This window comes from Microtus pennsylvanicus, chromosome 19 (assembly GCF_037038515.1).
Source record: "Microtus pennsylvanicus isolate mMicPen1 chromosome 19, mMicPen1.hap1, whole genome shotgun sequence".
Lineage (NCBI taxonomy): Eukaryota > Metazoa > Chordata > Mammalia > Rodentia > Cricetidae > Microtus > Microtus pennsylvanicus.
Window position 1 is genome coordinate 12,400,801 of NC_134597.1, and position 27,652 is coordinate 12,428,452.

Below are 27,652 nucleotides of genomic sequence, written 5' to 3' on the forward strand. Positions count from 1 at the left end.
TTTCCCTTTTTCCATTGCATTTTATGTGTTGCCACAGACTGTCCTCTGCCTCATAGGTCTTCCAACCCTTGTTGCCTGTTTCCAAAGGGACAGGATTTTATTTGTCTTCCCAGCTTCCTGGAGCATGGTGTGGATAAACGCATGGATCAGCGAAGAAATAAAATCTCTGCCTCTAAGTCATTAAGAAAGTTATGGGCAGAGCCAGGGTGGAATTGAGCTTTCCATATTTCCTACCCCTAACTTACCCTCTCTCATTTGCCTAATTAAAGTCACACACACACTTCCCCTTCAAAACTTAAGGATACACTTTCTGTGTCAAGCTAAATAGGCTTAACTGGCCATCCTGAGCTCCAGGAAATAAATCTCTGTGTTAGCAACTGACGGCAGCTTAAGAAAACCAGGGCCAGAGATATAAATAAACCATATATAAACTTGACAGTGCAACTCAGAGACAGCAAGAGTTGGATTTAATATCTCTATCTGTAAACAGTTATTAAAATATGAGATGCCTTAAAAGTACAGCATGCTAAGTTTCTCATATCGAAACCAGAATACAGTCCAGGTTCTCAAAAATGTAGAAGAGGTAGATACGGTGGTTCACCCTTCTGAATTCACTGCTTAGGAGGCAAAGGCTAAGGCAGGAGGATTATCACAAATTTGAGGCCAGCCTGTGCTGCAGTGTGAGAGAGGCCCCGTCTCAGCCAAACAAAGCAACGCAGATAAACAAATAGCAGGGGGGAGACTTAAGGAATCTGTGTGCAAATGCTTCTGTATGTTCAACCACGAAAATACTCTGAATCATTAACAAGTCAAATTAGGAAAAATAACGTTTACTCTTCACCTAATATATAGTGGCATCTTGAACTTCTCCATGCACTGATCCACATTAAGCTCTTGGTTATGAATCAGGTGCTCTTGTTGCTATTTCACAGAGTTTAAGAGTGGAGATCAAGTGTCTTCTAGAGAGAGCTGATATTCACTGTCTATCCTTCAAGATGGGCCTCTACCAGCAAAAGATTCTCTCTCTCTCTATCTTTCTATCTATATCTATAGATAGTTAGATAGATAGATAGATAGATAGATAGATAGATAGATAGATAGACCTATCAAGCCAACTAACCCAAGTTAAACAGAGTCTGGACCCAATGACTGTATGATAACACAAGGTTAGTCAGGAAACAGGCAGACAAAAAGTTGACGAACTTAAAAAAAAAACCACAAATATTGGGTATATGTAGGCAACAACAAATTCAGACTAAGAATTTGGCGATGCTCAACTTTTAAACCCTTTAATTGTGTTAGCCAATCTGATCATTTCTTTCCACTTGATTGGCGTATTTTATTAGAATCACAATTGTTGGCAAGATGCAGCAAAACCACTCCTGCCACACTGAATAAACAGAAATATATGTTTTAATGTTGTGCAGTGACTTGTTCCAAAGAGTTGTTTAAGCTGTAACCATCTTTACAGAAGGCTGAGGCCAGAGGAAGGCATGTTAGCATCTCATCCCTGGAGTACAGATGAAGAGATCAAAACCAGTTACTGCCTGCCAGGAGGGCTAGAAATTCTAACTAGAAGAGCCTAAGTAAGGAGTCAAGACATTGTGCCAATACGTCAAAGGAAAATGTCTCTGTTTGCAAGATTTTTAAGAGCAACAGAGCAAAAACTTTGACTTGAAGTCAATGGCTGTTTTTTACGAACATCTTTAAATTTCAGTCAGTTTTTCCTTTTCAGTTTCTCAGAAAGTGTTGGATTGTAACACTTCCCCCCCGCCAAAAAAAAGCTAAAACGGTAATAAAATGCTAAGTTACAGAAATAGAAAGAGAATACTATATATAAAATACAATCTAACAATTCATTCCTGGAAATACAAAGTCTGGTTAAATTACTGTTGATACAGTATTTTTCTTATGCATCATAAAGAAATCTAAAATAGAAGTTTCTAGTGCAAAGTCGTGAACTGAAGACTTTTTTTTCCTCTTATTTTATCTAAATTTTTCTATAAGTAAACAAAGAAAGAATACATAAAATCACCAAAACAACTATCAGCAAATACTAGTTCCGAGAAAATTTTGGAATGCAATAAATAAATAAATAAATAAATAAATAAATAAAATCGAAAAGGGCAAGGCACGTACTTTATAAAAGTTGTTATAATTTTATAAAATTATTTTATAAAAACGTCAGAAGCCAGAGCATGCTCATTTCGATGCTAAAGTCACTGAATACAGTGCAGGTGATGTCCATGATGGGATTTGAACAGGGTGCAAAGACTTTAAACCTGGCATGAATAACTGCAAGTGAAATGGTATCATTCAGAAGAAGAAAATAAGAAGGTTTCAAGCAAGTGTGCTGGTTAATTTTAACTGAGGCTTGACACTACCTAACATTTCCCAGTAGGAGTCTTAATGAGCAATTATTTCAATGAAATTGACCTACCAGCTAGTGTGTGGGGAGTTGCCTAGATTAATAATTGATGTAAGGAGACCCCGCCCATTGTGAGCAGTGCCATTCCCTAGGTAGGAAGTCCTGAACCCCTGAAAAGGACAGAGAGCAAGCTGAGCATCAGCAAGCAAAGACTCCTAACATTTATTCTCTCTGTGCTCCCGACTGGTTATGAAGCTTTATGTCTCTACCCTGACTCACTGAGATAACGGATAGCATCTGAAGTTCTAGGCTGAGCCATCATTTTCTTCCTTAAGTTGCCTTTTGTCAGGATATTTTTATCACCACAACAAATGAAATTAGGACAGAACAACAAGAGAGCTAACGCACTTTACTGACACACTGAATTGTTATGGAATATTCCTTTACACTGTATAAAGATGTGCCACTGTGATTAGCTTAATAAAGAGCTGAGAGGCCATTAGCTAGGCAGGAAAAGGTTAGGCAGGACTTCTGGCGACTGAGAGCTCTGGGAAGAAGAAAGGTGGAGTCATCAGCAGGACACAGAGGAAGCACGATATGCAAGAGAAGAGGTAAACGCCACGCGTCATGTGGCAACGCATAGATGACTAGAAATGGGTTCATTTAAGTTAAAAGAGCCAGTGGGACAAGCATAAGCTATAGCTCAAGCTTTTATAATTAATAACAAGTCTTCGTGTCATTATTTGTGAGCTGGCAGCTTAAGGAGAAAGTGTGTCTACACTGAGTCTAGAGACCGTCTCCCAAATCAGTAGGCAACACAGAACACTGGCGAAAGTCCTACCATAATGCTGCCCCAGTGCTGCCAAAAAAAAACCCTAGAGGGTAGTAGATGACAATAGTCACAGGCAATCTAGCTAAACCTGCATCAGTTTTGCTAGAAAGGCAATAATTAACATGTAAGTAGAAAGTAAAGAGGTAACAATGCAACATGCCTAGTACACAGGTTTGCAACATTAACGAGCAATGGAGTCGGAAATGGAAAAGGCTAAAGAGAAAACCTCCTTCCTCTGAGAAACAGAATTAAATACAGAATAAGATGAATCAAAAAAGTTTATCCTTTTAACTGTCAAGTCTTCCATTTTCATGGAATTAGTTTTTCAGGTACTGAGTTATCAAACCAAGAGCTTTGCACATGACAGATAATACTGAGATTTTGACTGTTTTGAGACAAGGTCTCGCCAGGTAGTCCTGGCTGGCCTGGACTTGCTCTGTAGACGAAGTTGTGCTTGAACTCACGGAGATCCGCTTACTTCTGCCCCCACCGTATACCACCACGTCAGATACACTACTGAGTTTTCACTTCAGTCCATCTTTAAAAGACATGTGCATGCATTTATTTGCAGGAATTCTGAATGTGTGCTTGTAATCGTGTGAGATATCACTACTGTGTTGAGCCTGTAAGTTTGAGCTTGACATGCAAGATGAAGAAGCAAGGCAAATGTACTCAAAACACTGCCCTCCAATCCTGCCTGAGAAGAGCATCCCCACACCTCTGTTAGGTCTGTGTTCACACGGTGACACTCTTTCTATTTTGGCCAATACAGTCTGACAGGCTGTCAACTGTTACCCTCTGAGAAGGTCTGGAATGGAAGAATAGATTGTGTTTCATATGACTGGCAGGCAAGACCAGAGACAGACTCTTTGGACATTCTCGTTCAGTCTTTCCTTCTTTGGTGCAGATGGTAACAAGGGGCTACCACATGGGCTTTCAAATCCTGTCCTTTATATCCCAGGTGCAGATCTCTACAGCTCACATATGCTCTGCCTGATCTGTGATTCTATGGTTAGCATTTTTGTAATTCTTAGGAACTACAAAAGCAGAGGAATAGCTTGATTTTCTAGAACATGGCAAACTCATATAGCATCTACTAACTTAAGAAAAAAATGATTTTCATAGATTCAAAATTTATATAGACTATGACTCATAGAGTATGGGAAATTTAAATTTAAGTTTGAAATTCAAACATGACAACACAAAGCTTCATTGTTTGGTTTTGTGCCAAAAGAAAATGATACCTTAAAAGTAATAATGATGCTATGTGTCTGTCAAGATCTCATTCTATGTCTGACAGAGTAAATTTTTATAGCATACCGAGATGTTCATTATTAATAGGGAGCAGATTCTAAATGTTATCAAATAAAAATGTCAATGACATAGTGATAGCTCATTTTGATTCTTAAGGGGATTGGATTGAGATGTGACTAGCAAGTTAGCTCCCCTGCCTATATCTTGAGGAGGTTTCCAGGGAAGGTAATGCAGGGGGTAAAGACCATTCCTGAGTGTAGCGGCACCATGCCACACTTTTGAGTGGGATGAGCAGCAGAAAAGCAAAAGCCCACTAAGCAGGCACTTCCTCTATCTGCTTCATGGCCACTGTCCTATGAGCCGAGAGTTCTACTGGACCCTCCCAGCAATGTCAGATGGAAATAATGAACAACAACAACAACAACCCATTGTTTTTTTGGCCATTTGATGAGTTGTTCTGGTCCCCATGATGGATAGCTAAGTAGAGCAGATAGACTTTGAACAACATACTTCTTCTCAGTGTAGCCTCAGACTCCCAAAGCCATTGACAATAGCTGCAACCTGCCTGTCTTTGCCAAGTCCTTACTGGGCTGTGTGTATTTTCCATTTCACGTCTCATCTTTGAACCTGTTGTGTGGTTTATTTAAAGTCTTTACTGTGAGCCTCATTGCATACTTGTGTCTCTTCTGTTATGTAACATAATTGCCTACTACATTGTATATCCCATAAAGATGCTGAATAAATATTTACTGAGTTGTTTAAGGTGGCTTAGGTGGACAGGATTTGATGTTTTCCGCAGAAACGATGTGCAACTTGTCCAAAATGATTCCCTTCCCAACTGTATCTGAAAAGAAAAGGAAGAACAAAGTCAACATTTTCCAAGTCATTTAACTTCCCTGCTTTAAATCTTGCAGTTTCATCTTGACACCAGTTTAAAGGCTGCCAAATGTTCAAGCTTTTCCCCCAGATCCATATACCTGAAAACCCGTCTCTAAAACTTCTCTTTCCCCACCCTTAACAACTAATGAGTTTTAATGCAGGCAGAACGAGTTTATGACAAATCAAACATAGCGACATCTTCCAAATCCCCATCATATAAATTGCTTATTTCGGGGAAAGCTTCCACTGTTGCGTGTTCTAGCTTTGCTCACCAAACTTTCCACAAAGCATGGAAGTAATAAACAACTCGCTATTAGTCATTAGTGATCTGTGCCCATAAACACATGTGATGACCTCACATCTGCTAAGACTCCGTTTTTCATGCTGCCTCTCTTGTATCCTGGATTAAAGAAGAAAGCATATGAGGATTTCAAATATGTTGGCCACATGCAAACTATATTTTAAATTAATCAGGAAACATTTTCTCCATGCATATGAAAAAACTCAATGTACTTCATACAATCACTGTTGTGTATTAATAAAAATAAGGACAATCAGAATATTTTCTCTCATTATAATTAAGCCAATAATAGCAAATGTTATAAAAGAAATAACATTCCCAAACTGGGTATCTGGTGTCTAAGGTGGCAGATAAAACACAAGATAGACTGGTTGTGTTAGTAAGACACAAGCATCATCCAGTAAAATCTTAATAAAAATTGCTTACCTATAAGTAAATGTCAAAGTCTAAATCATACACAGCAGTGAGCTCTGGGTTATATTTTTATGTTTACATTTCTAATAATGATATAGCCTGATCATGAGATTCTGGGTTTGGGGAGCAGGGAGGCCCTCAGTGCCCTTAAAAGTTCCCATGCTGACATTCCGTTATGTCCTTACGTGTAGACCCTCTAGTTCACCGACACTTTAGTTTTGGCATAAAGTTGATTGCCATTTATTAAATTCTGTCTTTGAGCCAGACTCTGCGTGAGACATTATGAGTAAACACAAAAACGTTCTTGTCTTTGAAACGTCAACATTTTGTGGAAACATATCAATTGCTAAGCAAAGAACTACAAGGTTAAGGGGGCTTTCAGAGCACAGTGGAAGATAGATTACTTCTGCCTTCGGAGCCAGGGTAAGGAATTAGTAATGAGGAGACATTTGAGCCCAAGCAATTGTTGAAATTCCATCTTTGTGGTCTCACCAAGTACAGCCTAACTTTTGCACAGAGGTGAACAAGACATGTCTTCAACTAGGGTGGGTGGCCCTTGCCTCATGGGAATCAAAACAGCTCCAGAGCCAATGGAATGTGATCGCTTCTCATGGACTCCTTCAAAGTGAGTCTGTAATGACCTGAGCATACCACAGTGAGAAATGGATGGCGATTTGTTCTGTGTGCGGTTGTGGAATAACCATTGTGCTACACAGTCAGAGGATGGTGAACACTGGTCCCCCACAGAAGCTATGACCATTTCTAACTTCTGTTGGGTTTGCTTTCAATGCAATCTGGGGCATGTGGAAATTGGACTTTGGCCCTGCTCTGATTTATTCCATATTGCACAGAACGATAGCACTCAGGCTGTGCCTTGCTCTTTCCAAACAGCAGCTTTCTCCACTATGGGCACAAATGTTGGCTGAATAACACAACAGCTTGTGGATGAAAGTAAACAGCCACCACCTGTCTGAGGCAAACTATCGATCACACACTAGTAAATAATGTTTTAAGCAAGGAAAATATTGTTACCTTCAAATTAAATTAAGCATTAATGGATGGATGGGTGGATCAAAACCATTCCAAAGAAACTAAAATTTTGAACTCATCAAATGGACCAGCGCATTTAGCAATGTGACCTCCTCATTTGGACCATGCAAAAGGATGGCCATGTAACACTAGAGTGCAGTAAGACCCAAATGCCTGCTATTGGAAAGTCTGCCGTGGCAATGACAAACCTCCACTTCCTTTCATAGGCTATCAGCTCAGTACATACATCTTCTTGACACAGTCCACTTCCACTGCCTTCCTTCAGTACCAGATCAGCACGGGATCCACTAACAGTGGCTCTATCCAGTTCTCTGACCGAGTCTTTGTCTTCAGGATAGGCCTTCCGAATTCTGAAACCCATAACCCTTTCATGGCTACTAATAACATCAGTTCGTGCTGTTTTATTAAGGGCAATATATCATCTGGAAATTAATGCTACTAATAATTAATGGGATCAAAACAAAGCAGTGGGTTTTTCTCCTATCAGTAGTAGTTGGTAATCTAAAGACAACACGATTCATGAGTCGTGCAGATTTATCATCATTTAATGAATTCTGACATTGAAGAAAGATGCAAATATGTTTGCCCATGTGTCTGGCATATCTTGCTCTTGGGAATTCCTTTACTAGAGGACAAATTCTAAAGAATTCAAGGGAAAGAGGAAGAACATATTGGAATACATGGCATTTCACTCAGCCATCCGAGAGAGAAACTGAGCAGAGGTCAGAGGGCAGCAGCAGAAATTGCAGAACAAGGGTGCCACTGGAGAATGGGAGGGGTGCCGCTGGAGAACCAGGGGTGCTGCTGGAGAACCATGGGTGGCATTGCAGAACGGGAGTGCTGCTGCAGAACAGGGGGTGCTGTTGTAAAACAGAGGTGCCTCTGCAGAATGGGAAGTGCTGTTACAGAATGAGGGTGCCTTCTTGATTTAGGTTTTAAAAGTGCTTGAAGTGATGTATAATGTATAGACACACTAGGGAGGAAGAGTAAGAAAGACACAGCAGAATTACATCTTTGTTTGCTTGTCTGTTTTTGTTTCTTAAAAAAAAGAGATAAAAGTGAACAACTTAAAAGAGGTGGCTCGTTCTGGGTCAGAGAGAGAATAACACTGGGTCTGGCATGGCCTTTGAAACCCTAAAGCCCACTTCCAGTGACACACCTTTTTTTAACAAGGTCACACCTTGTTGGAGGAGAGGGCTGCTTGTTCTTGCTGGCCATCTGGCTAGCTTAGACTATAATAATCACACAGAAACTGTATCAATTAAAACACTGCTTGGCCCATTAGCTCTAGCTTCTTATTGACTAACTCTTACATATTAATTTAACCCATCTCCATTAAGCTGTATACCACCACGAAGTCATGGCCTACCAGCAAAGTTTTAGTTCATCTATCTCTGGCAGTGGGTCCATGGCGTCTCTTCTCCACCTTCCTTTTCCCAGCATTCAGTCCAGTTTTCCCTGCCTGCCTAAGTTCTACCCTATCATCAGGCCAAGGCAGTTTCTTTATTCATTAACAAATAAAAGCAACACATAGAAGAACCTCTGTCTATGAACACCTCTTAATCCTTCCCAAATAGTTCCACCAACTAAGAACCAAGCATTCAAATCTATGAACCTATGGGGACCATTCTTATTCAAACCACCACAGAGTCTAGTTAATTATGAAGTATTCAGCACTTCCTATGATGTTGAGAAAAGAAGACAAAGCCATCCACTCTCAGCACTGCTAAAAACCTAACACTGGATGGCTACAAAGGAACAAAAACAAGTAAAAGGCACACAAATTGTAGAAAGAAGCAGACCTGCTGTTATTTGCACATGTGAGATTCCTTGCATAGAATATCCTAAGGTTTCAACAAAGTAGCAAGTAAAATTAGAAGAAGAGAGCAAATTTATCAAAATGTTCCAACTTAAGGTCAGTTAACAAAAGTGAATGAGATTCTATTCTCATTTAAAATTTTTAAATTAATGTGCACAAGAACATCAAAAATAAAACAAAAATAAATATAATAACAAAATATAATAACAGAAATGCTGAACCTTTGGACCTGCAATTGCTGGTGAAAACATTTAATGACCTAAATATAAGAAGGAACCACTGTGAAAACGGTACATTAGTAGATGCATGCTTGCCATAAAGCAGTCTGTAGATTCAGCAATAGCCATCTAGAACTCTGTGGGACTTAAACAGAAAGAAACAAGGTGATTTACATGCATGCACACATGGTTACATTTTATATTTTTACACAAGCCCTAAATGTAAGGCTAAAAGATCTCTCAGAGAATGAAAATATGTGGTGTTCTTGCAGATGTAAGCTCAGTGCTTAGTACCCATGTCAATTGCCTATAACTCCTCTACAGGGTATTCAGTGCTGTCTATGGGTCCCAAGGGCACCACACCCACGTGCTCATACCCACCTAAGAGACACATAGTTATGCATAGTTAAAATAATATATATTTAAAAATAAATATATCTATGCATAGATATGACTGAATGATGGAGAATAGAAAAAGCAATTTTGAAAGAAGACAAAGTTGAAGAGTTTATATAAAAAAGTCAAGAGCCCAATCTAAACTGAGACACTGAGATATGAATAATTTTATAGATTGAGTATGGAAAGGAATGTCTAGAAAGGGATTCACACATACACGAGTAGTTATATTTTGATAAAGCTGTAGTGAGAAAAAAATATTTTCAGCAAATGATGCCAAAACAATTGCTGAAGTTCATGGAAAGCTATGCCTCTTCATTATTCTCTCATGTAATAAACAAATCTCTTGAAATGGGTTTAGGCTTAAAGACAAACGCCAAACCTATAAACTCACAGGAGAAAATATTTAACACTTTGGTTTAATAGACGATGTTGTCAGGGGCTGGAGAGATTGGCTCAATGATTAAAATGTATGGGGACCAGAATTAGCATTTCCAGGAGCTGGCAAAATGCTGGTGAGTATGGCCAGACTTGTAATTCCAGCCTCCAGGAGGCTGAGTCAGGAGATACCCTGAGCAAGCTGGTTAACAAGACTGATAACAGTGAGCTCTGATTTGGTTGAAAGACCTTGTCTCAATGAATGTAAACATATGAGTTTTTGAGGATGCTTCCAAACACCAACCACAGGCCTCCACATACACATACGCATACCAACATACATGTATACCCACACACGTACAAACACAGAGAAATTGAAAAACAGAAAAAAAAGTATTTTGTTAGAAAGGACACTGGTGGTTTGAATGTGAACGATTCCTATAGGCTCATAGATTGGAATACTTGGTCACCAGGAAGTGCTGCACTATTTGAGAGCATTCAGAGTTGTGGCCTTGTTGGAGGAAATGTGTCACTGGGGGTGGGCTTTGGGGTTTCCAAAAGCCAATCACAGGCCTGAGTCTCTCTCTCTCTCTCTCTCTCTCTCTCTCTCTCTCTCTCTCTCTCTCTCTGCTGCCTGCAGATCCAGATGTAGAACTCTCAGGTACTTTTCCAAAGCATTCTGCTGTGATGGCAAGGACTGAACCTTTCAAACTGTAAGACAGTCTGCAGTTAACTAAAACTATTCTGCCCCGTGATGGAAACGCTGTTTTCAAATTGGCAATTTGAAAGCATTTGACAGAATCTCTATTTACATAAATTTAACCTCAAGCATTTCAAGGTCTTCCTAAGTAGTTGACAATCAACAAACCAGGGAAGCTGAGAACACAGCATCCATGTTATCACTTTACATTGGTGTGGATCTTATAAATAATTATAAATAAGGAACCCCCATGCTTTCATTACAATATGGAATACTGGAAGTTTCTATTGATTCATGGAACACAGAAGGTTTTCTTCCTCTACTCATTTTTGGGACTGGATGAGTCCAAAAACATTAGATTCCAATGTAGATGTTAGTGACCATTTCAGGGAAAAGAGAAACTCGTTCCAATGTCACATGTTTCCCAAGCTCTCCACTTGTCCTGAACTAGTCTTCTCAACTTTACCCCTGTCCTCCGCAATCCCCTGTCTTCTTGCTCTGCTCACTTGTCTCCAGCCACTCCATTGCTCAACTGGTTGGCTTCTCTTCACCACTTTGCTCTCTCAGCTTCCTTCATGGAAAACCTCATCACTGTAATCTTGAACTGAACACCCTACACTTAATATTTCCCCAAAGTTATCTGAAGAAAAAGACTCCATTTCATAGTCCTCAAACTATTAAAACCAATCCTTTGCAGAAAAAAAGGGCATTGTAAATAACATTTTGTCATTTGACTCGTTTCAGGATAGTTTCATAACATATAATAGATGTGGGAGAGTTCCAACGTAAAAATACAAGATTATCTCCATGAAAAAGCATGCCAGAGAATTTGAGAAAAGAAAAGCTTCCTAGTCTCCACCACACAAAAAGTTAACTTCTTCTGATATGTAGTCAACATCTTGAGATATATGCCAGACTGAAATATTATTTTCATGAGCTGATTGCACGTTAATATTTTATAAAGTAATATTACAACTTGAATAAGTTCAAAGAGTACAAACTGGTCAAAACTATGCTATTGTAGTATTCATAGAAGTTTTCATGTATAGGACCCAAGTATTTGGGGGACCTAAAGACGTTTGTGGATGGTTAGTTTTGATGCTATGGAAGGCAGTAAATAGGAACTATGTCACATGCCAAGTATCTGACTAACATTTTTCACCATAGTCATCTAAAATAACCATTAACAAATGGCTTGAAGTTTCCCAACTTTGAAAAGAATTTTTTCTTTCATATTTTTTTAACATTTTTTTAAATCCCAAGGAATTTAAAATATCCTAGGAAAATTACCATTTGCAGCACTTAAGTGAACGATGTCAGGGCTTACCAAAGTGTCATTTTTATATAAATGTTTACAACAGGTTACAGCATGCACAATCCGGAAGGCAGAAAGTGGAAAACATGTCAGCATTATGCCAAAGGAAAGAAGCTCCTGAGAAGGAGACAACACATTCTACAATGCCAGGAACTGGAGGCAAAACACCAAACCCTCCCCAACATAGGAGGAACCGTGAAAAAACTATTATGGAAATAATGTTTTACAGAACATGTGATATTTCCGATTCAAAAAAAAGTTTCCTCCAGTAAACAGGGAATAATTCACAAATTTGCAGGCTATCCTCACTCAGCAGATGTGCTGACCTCAGTATGCTTCCCACTTTAATTCATATACTGCCACAATGACAACAGATATCTTCAAAAGAAAATCTTCATTGTTTAGAAACAGAAATCACGTTCCCCACAAAACTGCAGTCCTACCCCAAGTAAATGAGTTTATCAAAAATACTGATTAGGGTTTAAAAAAACCCAGCCTGATGCAGGGTTTGCAACTGTAACTCTTGAGGGGTTCCAGTCTGGGTTACACAGCAAGTTTCAGACCAGTCCTGGCTGCCTAAGAAATAAACATAGTTTGTCTCAAAAAAACAGAAACACTTTTTAATAAAATAAAAATTCATGATATATTTCCTTCTCAGTGTGAGAACTCTTAGTTTGTTCATGCTAAAAAGAATTGATAAGAATCAAAATGTTTGCAAACAAGGAACTCTAAGTTTATGGAGAACCGGGAGGGCAAGAAGGTAACCAGGAAGTGTTCTGTTCCCGGGCTTGATTACACGACCTGCCCTGTGCAGCCTTCTGTCACATCCTAAAGCCTGTAAATGTGTAGAGAGCAAAGTAGGCTATTTGGACGAGAGACACGGCTCAGTACATAATGCTTGCCATGAAAGCACAAGGAGCTGAATTTCGATTTCCAGCACCCAAGAGAAGTGGGGCTTGGTGCGCTTTCATGACTACAGTGCTGGGGTGCCAAGGGCAGATAGCTCCTTACAGCTGTCTGGACAGCCCAGCCAGAATGGCAACCTCCAGTTTAGTGAGAAACCCTGCCTCAAAAATAAGGTCAAGGAACACATCCCTCATGATCTTCTGACACACACACACATACACACACACACACACACACACACACACACACACACACACACCAGGGAGACCACCCCCACCACCCAGGAAGAGAGACACTAAGACAAAAGTATGTGATCAAATTTACATTTGCAATAATTTTCAAGAATCTGTGTGTGTGTGTGTGTGTGTGTGACATATCAACAAAATATATAAATTATGACCCAGTATAGCCCCTTTAAGTCTTCAGGATATTCACCTACTGATTTGACTTAGCACTCTTTTTGTTGCTAGCATGGATCTATGTTTGCTATTTGATCCCCTCTCTCCAGGTTCCATCACACTGCATATGTTAGACTTGAGTATAACACACTGAATCATTTTTAAGTGTGACACATACCTTGTCACATTAAAAAAAATACCCAAAGACATAAATTTTTCCCCACATTCCATTGTTTGATAAGTCTCCCGGGCAGAACATGCTGAGACTCCTCCAGTCACTGCCCGTTCCTTACATCTCCCTCTCTCTAACTCCCATCCCAGACCCCCTTCCTCCTTATAGTTTTGTTCTCTGGCTTCTACGGACCAGCTCATTGGTCCTGTTTGTCCCATCCTGGTTTAGGACAGTCTTCTATCTATGTGTTGCTTTCATTGGTTAATTAATAAAGAAACTGCTTGGCCTGACAGGTCAGAACATAGATAGGCGGGGTAGACAGAACTGAATTCTGGGAGGAAGAAAGCAGGGTCAGAGAGAGCCACCTGCCATGAAGCTGCCAGGTTAGACATGCTGAATCTTTCCTGGTAAGCCATGGTCTCGTGGTGACATACAGATTATTAGAAATGGGTTGAATCAAGATGTGATTGTTAGCCAATAAGAGGCTAGAACTAAAGGGCCAGGCAGTGTTTAAATGAATACGTAGCCTGCTGCCCTCCTTCCCCAATAAGGAGCTGGAGAAAATGGGCCAGGCAGTGTTTAAATGAATACAATTTCCATGTGGTTCTTTCGGGGGTTAAGCTAGCTGGGCAGTGGGATGCGGCCCACTCCTCATTACAATGTCATCCCATTAGCAGTACAATTAATTAAACTGCTTCTAAGTGCATCCTTCCAAAAGCTGGCTGGGCCCACACCTGAAAGAGAGCCCAAGGAAGGGCAGTTCTGGCCACCCTTCTGTGCTTCCTTCAACCTGTTCCCCATTGAGCTACCTCTCCATGGGCTGTGTTAGTCAGTTCTGGGCATATCAGGGACCTCAGGCGAACTCTCTTTCATCTATGCTGCCAAAACTCGTCTGTCTGTCTGTCTGTCGGCCTCTGTCTTTCTCTCTTTCTCTCCATTACATGGTGGTCCCATGACTCTTTCTACTGCAAGTCCCCTCTCCTACTCCCTTTGTGAGTGTTCTGCCACCAAAACCTTTGTAGTTCTGGTGTCTACTACCATGACAGTATCTGTTTCCTGGAAGACTCTGTAAGGCACGCCTCCAACCAGTTCTGGAACTAGCTTATCTCTCCAGTTTATTCAAATACTAGAGCCATCATTGAACACAGTATGAACTCAGAACTCTTTGTGGCTGAAGGGTTGTGACATTACCAATTATCCCGTAGGAGGTACGTTGCCATTAAAATCCCCAACACGTACTCAAAGAACACCAATTCCATTTGTTAGCTTTGTCACCTCCTCACTGCATTGTCACAGGGCAACGTCTCTTACGTGTTTTTTTAAAGTCCTCACTGAGGGTCTTTACTCTCAGTATTTCATCCCAACTCAATTGCCTTCCTAGGACCCTACTGTTTAACATCATTGGCTTGGAGAAGCCCAATATTGACTCTATCACAGGTCTCAGTCCCTTTAGAACTCTGGGGACACAGCCATAAACCAACTTTCTCCTACACTCACCGCCTCTTACCATTCTAGTGTATTGTTGCCCTCACTGACCTGGCCATCCTCCGCCTGCTCCCCAGCTGTCTTCTGTCCTTCTCACCCTCTGCTTCAGAAACCAACCTTAGAGATTCATTTAGGATGGCCATGTTCTTTAGGCACTGCCTGGATTCATCTAACTGGAGACATCTGCAGAAGATCAGAAGGTGGAAGACGGGTGGATTTCGGCTTGATTCACCCAGAGGCCAGCACTGCTTTTGTTCTATCATTTCAGGCAGCTGTGTGTTCCATTCCCTGCCTTTCCCCGGGTTCTAAAGCAGTGGCTAGTAATGTTCTCACTGTTCTTGGTTCCCCTAGACAGCAACCCCTCCTTACACTTGTTATCCATTTCCTTCCAGGACACAAAGTCTTTGTCTCCTCTCTCTAATGAGGATGCCTTCCTATTTGCCAAATTAATCATGAGCCTGGATTCCAGATGAGGAAGCTAAGTGCTAAGACACAAGAAAGTATTAGGAGCAAAGAAAATTCCACTTTGTCCCTTGTGGAGAGACGTATGGACGTGAGAAATCCAAGTCAAGCTGTAAACAGAAGCCTGTATATGGAGGGACATTGCAAGAGTTAAAAGCTGACCATATTTGGCTTGAACAGATAAAAACCCTTTCCGCAGCTGAAGCCTTGCCTCTTGGCTGCCAAAGCAAGCATTGCAGTATGCTTACCAGCTGCAACACTCACAATGCTTAAAAAACCTACAGTTGAGGCAGAACTAGGATTTTCTTTTAATAGTAAGTAATAAGTAGAATTAAAGGTGTTTTAAAAATATATTAGCCAAAAAAAGAATTAAGAGATGAAAATCTCATGTTGTTATTGAGACCTCTAGGATCTCTCTAATAACATGTAGGGAGAAACCCATGTCTAGCACCAGGATTTTTGTTTAATAATCCATGTCTTCTGGAAGCATCATTTTTTTATCCAGGTAGAATACTGCCACTCAAATTTCATTCAGTCATTGACTCATTAATTTACTATATTTTGTAATTGGCCTAAAAAGTAGCAGATTTCCATTAGGCTTTTTCACAGATCCTTAGTTTTGGCTAAGGCCCTCCTCCCCTCATCTATCTGTCCCCATTCCCACTAAAACTTTCAGCCCCCAGCATTAGCCCCCTTTTCTCTCCTATCAAATGTTTCCCACTGTCTTCTATTGTCGGGATTTTTACTTGGGTTGAAAGACAGGTTTCTGTTCAGCTTTTTCATACATGCTTCCGTTTCGTTACTATTCCCCACCCTCTCCTTTCCTTTAACCCACTTTCCTTGCTTCCATGTTTCCACCCTGACTGTTGCTCTTCTCCGCATCCATTTAGAGTATGTTGTATTGTTGCTTTATTGTAAGGCTCCCTCACCCTATATTCGTCTCATTCTAGGTTACTGGCTTCCACTCACATTCCAGGTTAAGCACACAAAAAAAGGAAAGATTCCAAAAGAACCGATGTGCAGTATTTGTATTTCTGAGCCTTGGTGACCTCACTTGGAATATTTTCCCCCAATTTCATCCATTCACTTGTATTTCAGGTTTTATTTTAGCAGCTGCATAGAATTTCATTGCATACACGTACCACATCGTCCTTACCTCTTCATCAATTGATTGGCTTCTAGGTTGATTATGTTTGCTAGCTATTAATAAGACTATATTGCTGAAAAAAAATGCTACATGCTTTGATTGCAGAACAAAGGGAACTCCATTTCAGACTGGAAAACAGCCTACCTGCTAGCCTTTGAGGTACATATAAACTTGTAATATTCAAAAGCACATGACTGGGACTGTGAAGGTGGCTTGGTGAAAGTGGTGGGGATAAGTTGCGATTCTGTAGCCCTAAATAGGCAATGTCTCTCAAGCTCCTCGTCCAAGGCTCTGGGAACATCTGTGAGGAAGAGAGCATGGAATGGACCAAAGAGCAGAATGGTAGGAAGTACGTGCTCAGAGACCCAATAGCTGCATCTTCCGCTGCTCTCAAGACCCCGCCAAGATTTTTGATACAATCAGCTCCCAAATTAGTATGGAACAAAGCACCAAAAAGGAAAGTAAGCTATATCAAATGAAACTGGAGGGGTTGGGAAGAAGTCTACAGCAATATCCTTCTTCCTTTTTTATCAGCCTCTGAAAAAGTTTGGGAGGAGGCATTGTGTCTTTTTGTAATCTTCTAAGTTGGCATAAAAGGCCTTCTTCACCACAGTCTAGATGGCTTCATGAAATGTAATTTCCAGAATATTATAAATACTAACAATACTCTTAAATGTAGCCAGTGTAAATTAAAAAAAAAAAAAAGAAAGAAAAAAAAAAGAAAAAAAATGTAGCCAGTGTGATATAAACATCTCACCAACTTGGTGCCATAACCACGTATTTTATAAATATATGACAAGCTTTTTAATTGGCAAAAAGATTGTTTGGCTCTTTATACGTCTCAAAATAATTACTCCTCATAATTTCAGATACAGGTTCTTCAGACTTGGTTTTGTTGTCACAGTTGTTTAAGACAGGATCGCATTCTGAAGTCACTGTGTAACCCAGGCTAGCTTTGAATTCCTAATGAGGCTTCTGCTGGGATTACAGGCACGTACCACTGACAAGGGTCTAAAGATAGGAGCCACAAATGACCTGGGTAAGTTACAGCCTCTTGTGAAGCAAAGGTACATTAGCTACAAGGCAGATACTATTAGAAAGGCTGTGTACTATAACTCAATTGCCACATGATAAATCTAACAGAAAGACATATTAGAAGATATTAGTTATGTGAAATGAGCTGAGAATTACATCAGGAATGAAATGTTTTAGGTAAAACTCTTTAACTTTTCATTTAAAAATCCAAATGGCCTATATAGGCAAACATCTTGGAACTAAAATAAAGAAATTTATAATCATCCATCAGGAACATGTTAATATCATTTCACATGCACTAGTGTGCATAGAAAAAAGACAGATAAAAGTGCATTTTAATAAATATGTATAAAAGCAGGAGTTCTCAGACACTAAAGTAAAGAGTGAAAACTGAAAAAGAGATGTCATCACATTCAGAATTGTCTAGCAGCTTCTCCAGCGACTAAGCACAGAGTCCCTGTAGGACTCAGTATCTCCAAACCTAGACACAGGTCCAAGCACCTTGAAAGCACATCTATACAGAAACTTGCTTACAAGGGCTCATAGCAGCATTAATTATAACCATAATGCAAAAAAAATCAAATTTCCATTAACCAATGAGTATACGACATGACTAAGAGGCATAATTATTTAGGAAAACAGGGAGGCATGCTGGTTTTATGATGCAACAAGAAAAATCTGGGAAACTGTGCTAAGTGAAAGGTGCCAGGCATAAGAGATCATGAATTACATGATGTCGTTATATTAAATGCCCTAAGTAGGCAAATTACGGAGGCAGAGAACAATTCATCAGTTGCTCAGGAATGGTGGCTTTGCATGGCTCAAGAGACAATAGCTAATAGGTACAGGGTCTCTTCAGAAGGTCACCAAAATGTTTTACCAGACAGACATTGTGCACAACTAAGCAAAGAAGCCACATGATCAAACGATTGGATCAAAAACTCGATCATGATAATGGCTACATAGCTTTGTGAGTATCCTGAAAACAGTTAAATCGTGTTACCTGATAACAAATTATCTTGTATGTGGATTTTTAGCTCAATAAATCATTTTTTAAGGAAGCTAAATATCTATGATTTTCTGAGCAGACCCCAAGATTTATTTAGCACAATCTTTTGAACTTTGCAAGGTGTATATATTCTCTTCACTCTTTCAGCCCTTACTCTTCTGAAGCAGTTCAGAAAAACTCAAAAGAAGCTGAAGTCATGTGGGTGGCTGGTCCCTTGGCCAGCACTCCAGGTCAACCACTCCTCTCAGAAAGGCATGTGCCACTCCTACTGAGTTAGAATATTATCTACCGGCTTCCCTTCACTTTCCGTTGTTGGGAGTGTAATAATAGACTCTTTCCTTCCCAAGCTGTTTTGGTCATGGTGTTTCATCACAGCAATAGAATCTCTAACTATAACACACTTAAACTATGCTGTTTACTAACCACTTGCCTTGTATGTGCAGAATAACAATGACCTATTAACTCCAACTCTCTTTCTCTTATTAATTCTACTTTTCTTACACCATCAATCAAAAAATTCACTAAACAATAATCCTAGGCAGTTAATGGTTACACAGTTTCAGTATTTTCCTTGAAATGCATTTTAATCTCAGTTTGAAATTCATTCTATTTTGGATAGACTGCCGTTAACTTACGTAGCATCATATTCTCCCTAGAGAGAATTGAAGCAAGACTATCTGAGATAATTCCGGCAGTCAAGGAAACATATTGCAGGACTGTGTTTGAGAATGACCATTCTACATACAGGGAATGAAGGGCTAGGAAGTTTTAGTCATGAACTGTTTACTGAACCATAATCAACACCTTGCTGGTGTCAAAACTAAAATGTAGCACATCACAGAAGGAAACATGCCTTAAATACTTTAGGACAAATTTCCTTTCGAGTGCAGGCGACGCCTTACTGGCTGGCCATGAGCCTAGGGAGTGGGCTTATATCTGGACCCAACATTAATAATCATAGAGATTTGTCAATCCTACCAATGTTTCAGAGCACAACAGGAATCACCTGATCCACTAAATTGTTCATAAAATCAAATGTAAATGTCCTCAGAGAAAAACATCAATGATACATATAATGTTAGGAATTAGTGACTTAGATGTGGATTTCTGGGGCTATGGTGTTTATTTCATTTAATTTTATGCCCCTTCACCATGAAAATGCAAAGATAGAAGCAGTTGACTAACATAAAATATTCCAAGTCTAACTTCATGTTATTTCTTCTGTATCATAACTAGGAGAGGATTTCTCCTTTCCTTGCTCTCTTGAAAAACCCCACTAACACCATCCACCCCCCATGCATGGAAGAAGAGGATGTAGACATGTAGCACACTGGTGCAGCAATAGTGCCAGCTTCCTAGGACAGTCTTTATCTGGGTCGTTTATCTGATGCAGTTACCAAATCTCACTTTTCACTTTCAAAATGTTTCCATTTGAATCTGAAGACAGACCAACGCTAGATTTACACCATGAAACTTAACCAGCACCACTCAGCCTAGGCTGCTACTCCTCCCGCACCACCACTTCAAATGCACCAAAACTATAGATATCTATAGGTAGTATAGATTTTTATTTTCAAGTTTTGTGTGGTTAAGCTAAAAGGAATACCCGTGTCTTCAGATGGCAGCCAAAAGGTGAACAGTTAAAATGAAGAGACAGAAAAGGCAAGAGAAATAGAGTCATAAGTGAAAAAGAGAGAGAGAATGTCATAACTCCAAAACCAAATCTACTAGCTCAGCAGCTAGATTAAAAGCTCTTTTTGTAAAGCAATATGGCTCTTCTGACAATCATATTGTCTATTCCAATGACGGGAGTAGAACGAGAATGCATTTTCCATTCCCCAGAATGATATTTAATTAAGGTTGATTCTTTTGGCTCTTAAATTTTGCTATGAGTATTTGCCAGTGAGCAGTCCATCCCTCGGCACGAATATCTGTCTCAAGTCAGTACTGGATCCTGCTTTTCATCTACCTCATGAGTTCAATAGAATAACAGGGACATCTCTTTTTATTCTAGACATAGTCAACCTTAATATCTGTGTGCTTGCTCAAGTATCTAGTATTTTCAAAACTTCAGAATCATGGAGTTTTAAAACTCAAAATTTTGGGTGCAGTTTCCAGACAGAGAGTGTGTAAGTTGCTATAAGTATTGAACATGTATTTGTGCCTTAATAGAAATCTTCTCCTAACTTTGTACCTCAAATGAAGGGTATAGATCATCAGTAAAGAACATATTTATAATTGACTATTATCCTGTCATCCCAAACTGGAAACCAGATTTCATCAGCTTTAAAATAGAGAAATCGATTGCTGTTTGTTCATACAAAGACAAGTTACATAACAATGAAATGGTACAAAAATGAAAACGAAAGAACGACTCTGATATACAATGCAGATGAGTCTCACAATCATAGCTTCTGAAATGAATTGAACAAAATAGAAAAGGAGGCTGAGTGAACTATTTGTGTATATACAATTTTAAACAGGAAAATATAGCGCATTATGTGAAAGTTTAGGATTAGACTTCCATGAGGCAAGGAGGGGAAAGTGACAAAGACTGGCATGCAATCAGCTCCTAGGATTGGTGACATTCAGTCTTTATTTGAATAGAGGGAATAGAATAAATTTTCTCTGTGATGACTCATTGAGCTGTATATATATATATGATCTTGTCACCTTTATAAGCATATGCAATATATCTAATAAAATATGTTTTCAATTGTGTGTTGTTACAAGGGTCACTGGATACTGGGTGGGGGAAGCAATTTGTGAGAACAAAGATGTGCTCTGTGGAGGCTGATGCAGTGACCTGAACTGAGACCAGGGAGAGGAAGCACAATGCAAGAAGGTGGAAGCATTGATTTGAGAGCTAGAACTAACAAACCTGTTGGTCAGGGAGCAACGAGCACCTCGTAGACATTAAAACTGATGCCTGCGTTTGGATTTTAACCAACTGTGTGATCAGAAGAGCAAGACAGTTGATTTGAGGCACATGAGATTTGAAATATCAAGGTTATCACCGGGTATATCCTTGAAGTCCAGAAGCACAGGAAGAACTATACGTTTAGAAGTCATCAGCATATAGGAGGTATATTTACCAATTCAGTCGGAATGCTGCGTAACTCTACTCAACTGTCATGCACTCAACTTTCCATCAGTGACTAGGAGTAAATGTGTAAAGCAGACTGATGGGCAAGACACGCAAAAGAAATAGCATCCCAAGAAAGACAATAACTCAGAAAGTGATGAAACTTAATAGAAATGCCTTAACTGACTTCTTAAGATACAGGTATTACCAACTATTATTGCCTTTGCGTAGTGACCTAACCAAAGAAACAGAAAACAGAAAGTTCAGTTTCCAGTGAGATTTATTTGAATCAGAACTATAATACAGCAACCCAAAAACCAGTCTGTAGAGTAATAGAAAGAAAGTGATGTAATATTATAATGCTAAGCCCTGCTGCTCAGACCGCCAGACCAAGTGTTTTTACTTTGAGTGTGACTTCTGACATATTGTAATAAACTACAAAAAAAACCCAATATCATAAGATTGAAACCCATCACGCATGAAGAACAACTCAGATAAATGGGGTAGCTTAGCTACAGAAATGTTTAGTGAGGAGAAACATAGTGTTTAAAAAGTAACCTTTACAAAATAGCAGTTGGGCTTCAATACTTATTTTCCTAGAATAGCAAAGGCAGAATTAAAATAAATAGATAATAGATAGATAGATAGATAGATAGATAGATAGATAGATAGATAGATAGACAGATAGATAGATAGATACATACATACATACATACATACATACATACATACATACATACAAAGTTAGGTCTTTACATAAGTAGTTGCTGGCACAAAAGAACAACAAAGAAGTTTATAAAAAAAACCTTATTTTCGGTTTCCTTTATAAACTAGCTTCTCATTATTGTGATATTCCAGCAGAGTTTTTAAAGGTGCCTGCTAGCAAGGGCATTGGTCTATGGCTTCTAAGTTCTTCCCAGCTCTGAAATGTTGTGAATAGGTCAGACTATGATTGGGAAAAACAAGATCTTAGGAAGAAACAGAAAATCTGAAGAAGAACAAAGGAGGGAAGAAGAACAAAATTAAACATTCCTATCATGTGAAAATTTACTTGACTGGTAATTAAAGACTGAGAAAATAAACCAGAGTTGAACAAGGTAGTGGTGTTCACCTTTTTAGTCCCAGCTCTCAGCAAGAAGAGGCCTGTGGGTCTCTGTGAGTTTGAGGTCAGCCTAGTCTACATACTGAGCTTCAGTACAGCCAGAGCTACAGAGAGGGACCCTGTCTCATAAAACAAAACAATTACAATGCAGAGAAATAGGCAAAGCTTTTCCAAAATGGTATAATAATAACTTTATTTTTGTCCCAAACATTTAGCTAATTGTGCTCCCCTCCTTCAGAAAATACTTTTGCTTTCATAATAAAAGTCTTCAGAGCCTCGGCACTTGAGTAGCGTGCCCTTTACAGCCACATTCTGCAAATTCTACGGCTTCCAAATAAAGCAGTGTGCAGTTTCTCAGGACCACAGTTGTTTTACTACCCAGGTTTATTTCCAGCGTCCTGTTTATCCAAGAGCTTCCAAGGACAATGGTTTTTAAAGGGGAAAGGGCATGCTTTTTTACTGAACTAATTACCTGAACCAATGCAGACTGAGAATTGTCAGAATATCGTGTTCACGCACTGTAGGGAGAAACGATTCTGTTCAGAAACAATTATATCACTCTGAGAAAGTGAAATGACAATATACATAAAATTTTTATAGAAACAAATGATATTCCAATGAGAGCTTTGGTGTTTTTCCTAATGTTTGCATGTTCTTAATTCTCCAGGAATTTCTTCCTCCTCTCCCCCATCACTGTCTTCTTAACAAAAAGAAAATACATATATCTACTAAAATTATTTTGAAATACAATGTCTATACATTTATTAATTAATTAACTAGAAAAACATTACCTTAATCTCACATATAAGTATTTCAATAGTCCTGCTGGTGATATATTGTAATAAAATAACCTCATTTTTATCTCCATTTCTCTCCAATCCTGGAGCCATTTTAAATGAGAGATTAAAGACTTAACAAGCATTTGGAAGACAGTTTGAGGGTTAACGATGCTTTTGAGGCACACAAAGAATAAATGTAGACACCCATATTTCCTATTTTTATGCCCTTATGTGTTATAAAAAAAATCTGTCTTACAGTTTTATGCCACTAAGGAACAGAAATAGACAAACATATTTTAGAAAGAAAGAAATTCTGGAGGCAAAATTATTCCCAGATATTTATTGATAGGAAAATCTAATCTAAAATTTTTCCTGCCCAGCCCCTTGGCTGCATCCCAGTCTTCCATTTGCTCTGCAGAATTGGATTCCCTTTGCTCTTTGCTCACAATGATTCTTCCATGCACTGAAGAAGCCTACTGGACACTCGCACCGTACTTTACAAGAGCCAGGTGGAGCCCTCTGAACTTGTCTCCCATTTCTCTACTGAAAATATGCGACGAGGTTACAACTTAGGAGAAACTTTCCTTGCCATCTTTTCTCTTTTTCATCTTTTGAACTTTGGGGGGTGGGGAGGACGTGTGGACTGGGGCTGTCCTGTCCTGTCTTACCTAATGTAAACTAGATGGGCAATTTTTACAAAGTTGTATTAATTCTACAGGAAAGCTGAAAATATTTATAAATATGAGAGAAAGGGGGTTGGGGAGATGGGGCGATGGCGTAGTGGCTGTGACTGTCAACTTGACAGAATTCAGAATCATCTGGGAGACACACCTCCGGGCATGTGTGTAAGGCAAACCCCAGAGAGATTATTGAGATTAGGGTAATTGAAGTAGGCAAATCCATCTTAACTGTGGGAGGCACCATTCCGTGGGTTCCTGTCCCAGACTGAATAAAATGGAGGAAGCGAGCTAAGCAGCACGGCCATCGCTCTCCAGTGTAAGCAGTTACCTCCAGTTCCTCTCCACCAGGCCGTCTCCGGCACTGTAGACTGTACCCTCTAACTCTGAACCAAAATAAACTCTTCCTTAAGTTGGTCTTCTGGCATATTTGATCACTGCAAGGGGGTGCTCGTAACCTACATAGAGGAAACCCGCTTGCTGAGCAAGCGGGTGCACTTCAGTTCCCATCCCAGCACCTATACGAAAGCTGAGCATCATCCTATCTCATGACATGCATCAGAAGAACAGGTCTAGGGAGGCAAAGGCAGGTGGATCCTGAGGGCTCACTGGCCAGCCTCTCTAGCCAAGATGCTGAGTTCCAGGTTCACTGAAAGACTTGTTCTCCAAAGAGCAAGGTGAACTCCTGTATTCCTATAGAGGACAGTACCAGGCTCCAACCTCTGGCCTCCGTATGTTCACACAGGGGCAAGTGCACCTGCGCACACACAAGTACACCACATGCATTCATGCACATGAGTGCACACAGAGAAAGAAAAGGGTTATTATTATACAACACAAAGCCTTAAATCTTAGATAAAATCATTGTTTGGGTCTAAAATAAAATCTCAAATCAAGCACCGGTGGATGGTTCTGTGATTTAAGGCACTTTTTACCTAACATAGCAATCAGATTTCTGTTCCCGGAACCTACGTTGTGGAGAATGAGAGCCGAACTCCTCAGGTTCCTCTGACCTCTAGATATGGGCTGTGGCATGCAGATACAAAATTAATAGATAAATGTGATCAAAGTGCTTACCCTCAAATCAAGAAAACAACTTCATGATCCACTGTTAAGACTGGGAAAAGGCAGCTCCACAGTGCAGCAAAAGCCAGGATTCCTCCTGCATACAGAGGAAATTGAGCTTCTTAAAAGTGTAACTTGAATTTAGTGCCCACTAAAGCTTAATGAGTTCCTATTTCATGTTCCGGAAAGATAAACCATTAAAGTCCTATAGCTATGTCTTTTTAGTATATACAGTGTTCCAGAAATCAATGAGACACTTAGAAGGCTAAACAGGAACATCCTTTACTTATGGAAAACAGGATAAAATAATGCTAAAATTAATCGCCTTGCATTGTTCTGAAAGAGAATAGAATGACCTATCCTACCACCATCAACAGTGAATAGAGACTGATGAAGCTCACTCTCTTCTCCCTGTTGTTTCTATGAGCCAAGCATTCCCACAGAAAGGGTGCTTCGAACATTCTTGTGTATGACATTTCTGGGGCAGGGGAGGTCCTGTTTGAAACAGATAAAATATCAACCTGGCACCAATTATAAACAAACTACTGTGTCTTAGTAATAAACCAGAAATTCCTGGTTCACTGATGCAAGACTTACTTTACTTGGGGTAGGGAGAAAAAAAGACAAGCGGTATGTGAGGGAAATTTTTATAAAGTATCTGGCACCACTTCACAAGTGTGATAATTGAAAAACTGTAACGACATATACTTTTTATTTGATCCAAACTTCAGGCAGGGCCCAGGATATTGTCAGGAGATGGGGAATGGTTGGAGGAAGAAGATAAAGTGAGGAAGACAGGAAAAGATGTGAAAACAAAGTAGAGACCTATTTGAATAATTACTTATTCAAAGCCCACTGTTCTAGAACTGGATCAGCTTAAACAAGATGCAACTCTGTCTCCAAACTTCTCAAGTTTTGTCCTGGTGATAGTGGGACACTGATCAGCAGGTGCCTCGTTCTTTTAACAAGGACACAGATTCCTTAATTAAAGTTAACCTAAAACTTGGGGAAATTATTCAATAGGTGGGATTTGCCAACAGTCCCTGAGTTTCATATGGTCTTAAGATGAAATATAAAGGATCAAGATATCCCCTAATCCATGTTTTTCTACATACAGTCATCTAAACAAGCCAAGCCGTTGTGAGGAAAACATACGAGACCTGGCAGACAGACAAAATTTGAAAGTTGTTTTTTAAGGGTCTCTTGACGGGACTACATATTTGAAAATGCATTGGAATTTTGATAACTGATTAGTTTGAAAAATGTTAAAGAACAGACAAAATCCTTAAGCTTAACTTTCATCCTCCCCTCTTTCCTTTCTTCCTTCCTTCTTCCCTTTCTTTCTTTCTTTCTTTCTTTCTTTCTCTTTTCCTCTTTCTCTCCCTCCCTTTCTTCCTTCCTTCCTTCTGTCCTTCCGTCTTTCATTTCTTTCTTTCTCCCTTTCTTTTTTCTTCCTTCCTTCTTTCCTTCTTCCCTTTCTTTCTTTGTTTTGTTTTTCTCAAGACAGGGTTTCTCTGTGTTGCCTTGGCTATCGCGGAACTTGCTCTGTAGACCAGGATGGCCTTGAACTCACAGAGATCTGCCCCCCAGTGATGAGTTTAAAGGTGTGATCCACCACTGTCTAGTTCCAAACGTGTGTGTGTGCGTGTGTGTGTTGGACTTCATTGTTTATAGACATGAAGCTGTTTCACAATAAAAATAGGATTTCTGATAAATTATTAGTATAATTCCAAGCTTTGTCTTAGCCATAGCCTTCGTAATGCACAGAAGGACCTCCATTTCTCCCCATTCGTGAGACATTATTCACTACTGTCAAATTTCGAGGCTGTCAGACCTAGGAAGGCGGGGAAAGGTGACTTGGGTCCTCAGGGAATGTTTAGCAATGTCTGAAAACATTTGGGGTTGCCGTGCCTGGGCAGCAGCGTCTACAGCTAGTGGGGCAGAAGTCAGGCGTGGATAAACATTACAGGTCATGGGACAAGCCCTCATAGCACAGGATGATTGGACAGAATCCGCCAATAACGTGGAGGATGAGCAAGCCTCCTCTAATCCATATGCTGGAATTATCATGAGATTCTTTTAATAATAACCAATTCCTTGAATACCCAATGATGAAAGCTGTATGTGGGCAATACAGGCCATCAGAAGACAGGGTTGTGATTTGAGGGGAAAACTGAAGGCTAAAATTGACTTTATTCATAGGAATTTTTACAAACACATTAGAATAAGCCATTAAAAGAACTTTCTTAGACAATGGGATGAGAAAATGCAGGGAGGAAATCCCACTCAGAAGTCCTGATCAATGACTTGGTGGTGCTCCGCCATTGCTCTAATGTGCCATCTAAAGCTCCATCTTATTAGAAGCCAGAAAATGAAACCACCAGCCTGGGTTTAACATGAAGCATG

General features: G+C 39.6%; 1 long non-coding RNA gene across 2 annotated transcripts in view; it reads right to left on the reverse strand.

Annotated features, from left to right (window-relative positions):
* The window catches only part of LOC142838202 (uncharacterized), a 39,893-nt gene that overhangs the window by 10,775 nt on the left and 1,466 nt on the right, over positions 1–27,652 (reverse strand). The window contains exons 2-4 of one of the 2 annotated variants that reach the window (XR_012908521.1): positions 25,259–25,343; positions 23,198–23,243; positions 5,205–5,298 (exon numbers count right to left, since the gene is read on the reverse strand). This is a non-coding gene — a long non-coding RNA (uncharacterized LOC142838202). The remainder of the gene's footprint in view (positions 1–5,204; positions 5,299–23,197; positions 23,244–25,258; positions 25,344–27,652) is intronic. The other variant, XR_012908522.1, reaches the window with a different exon arrangement.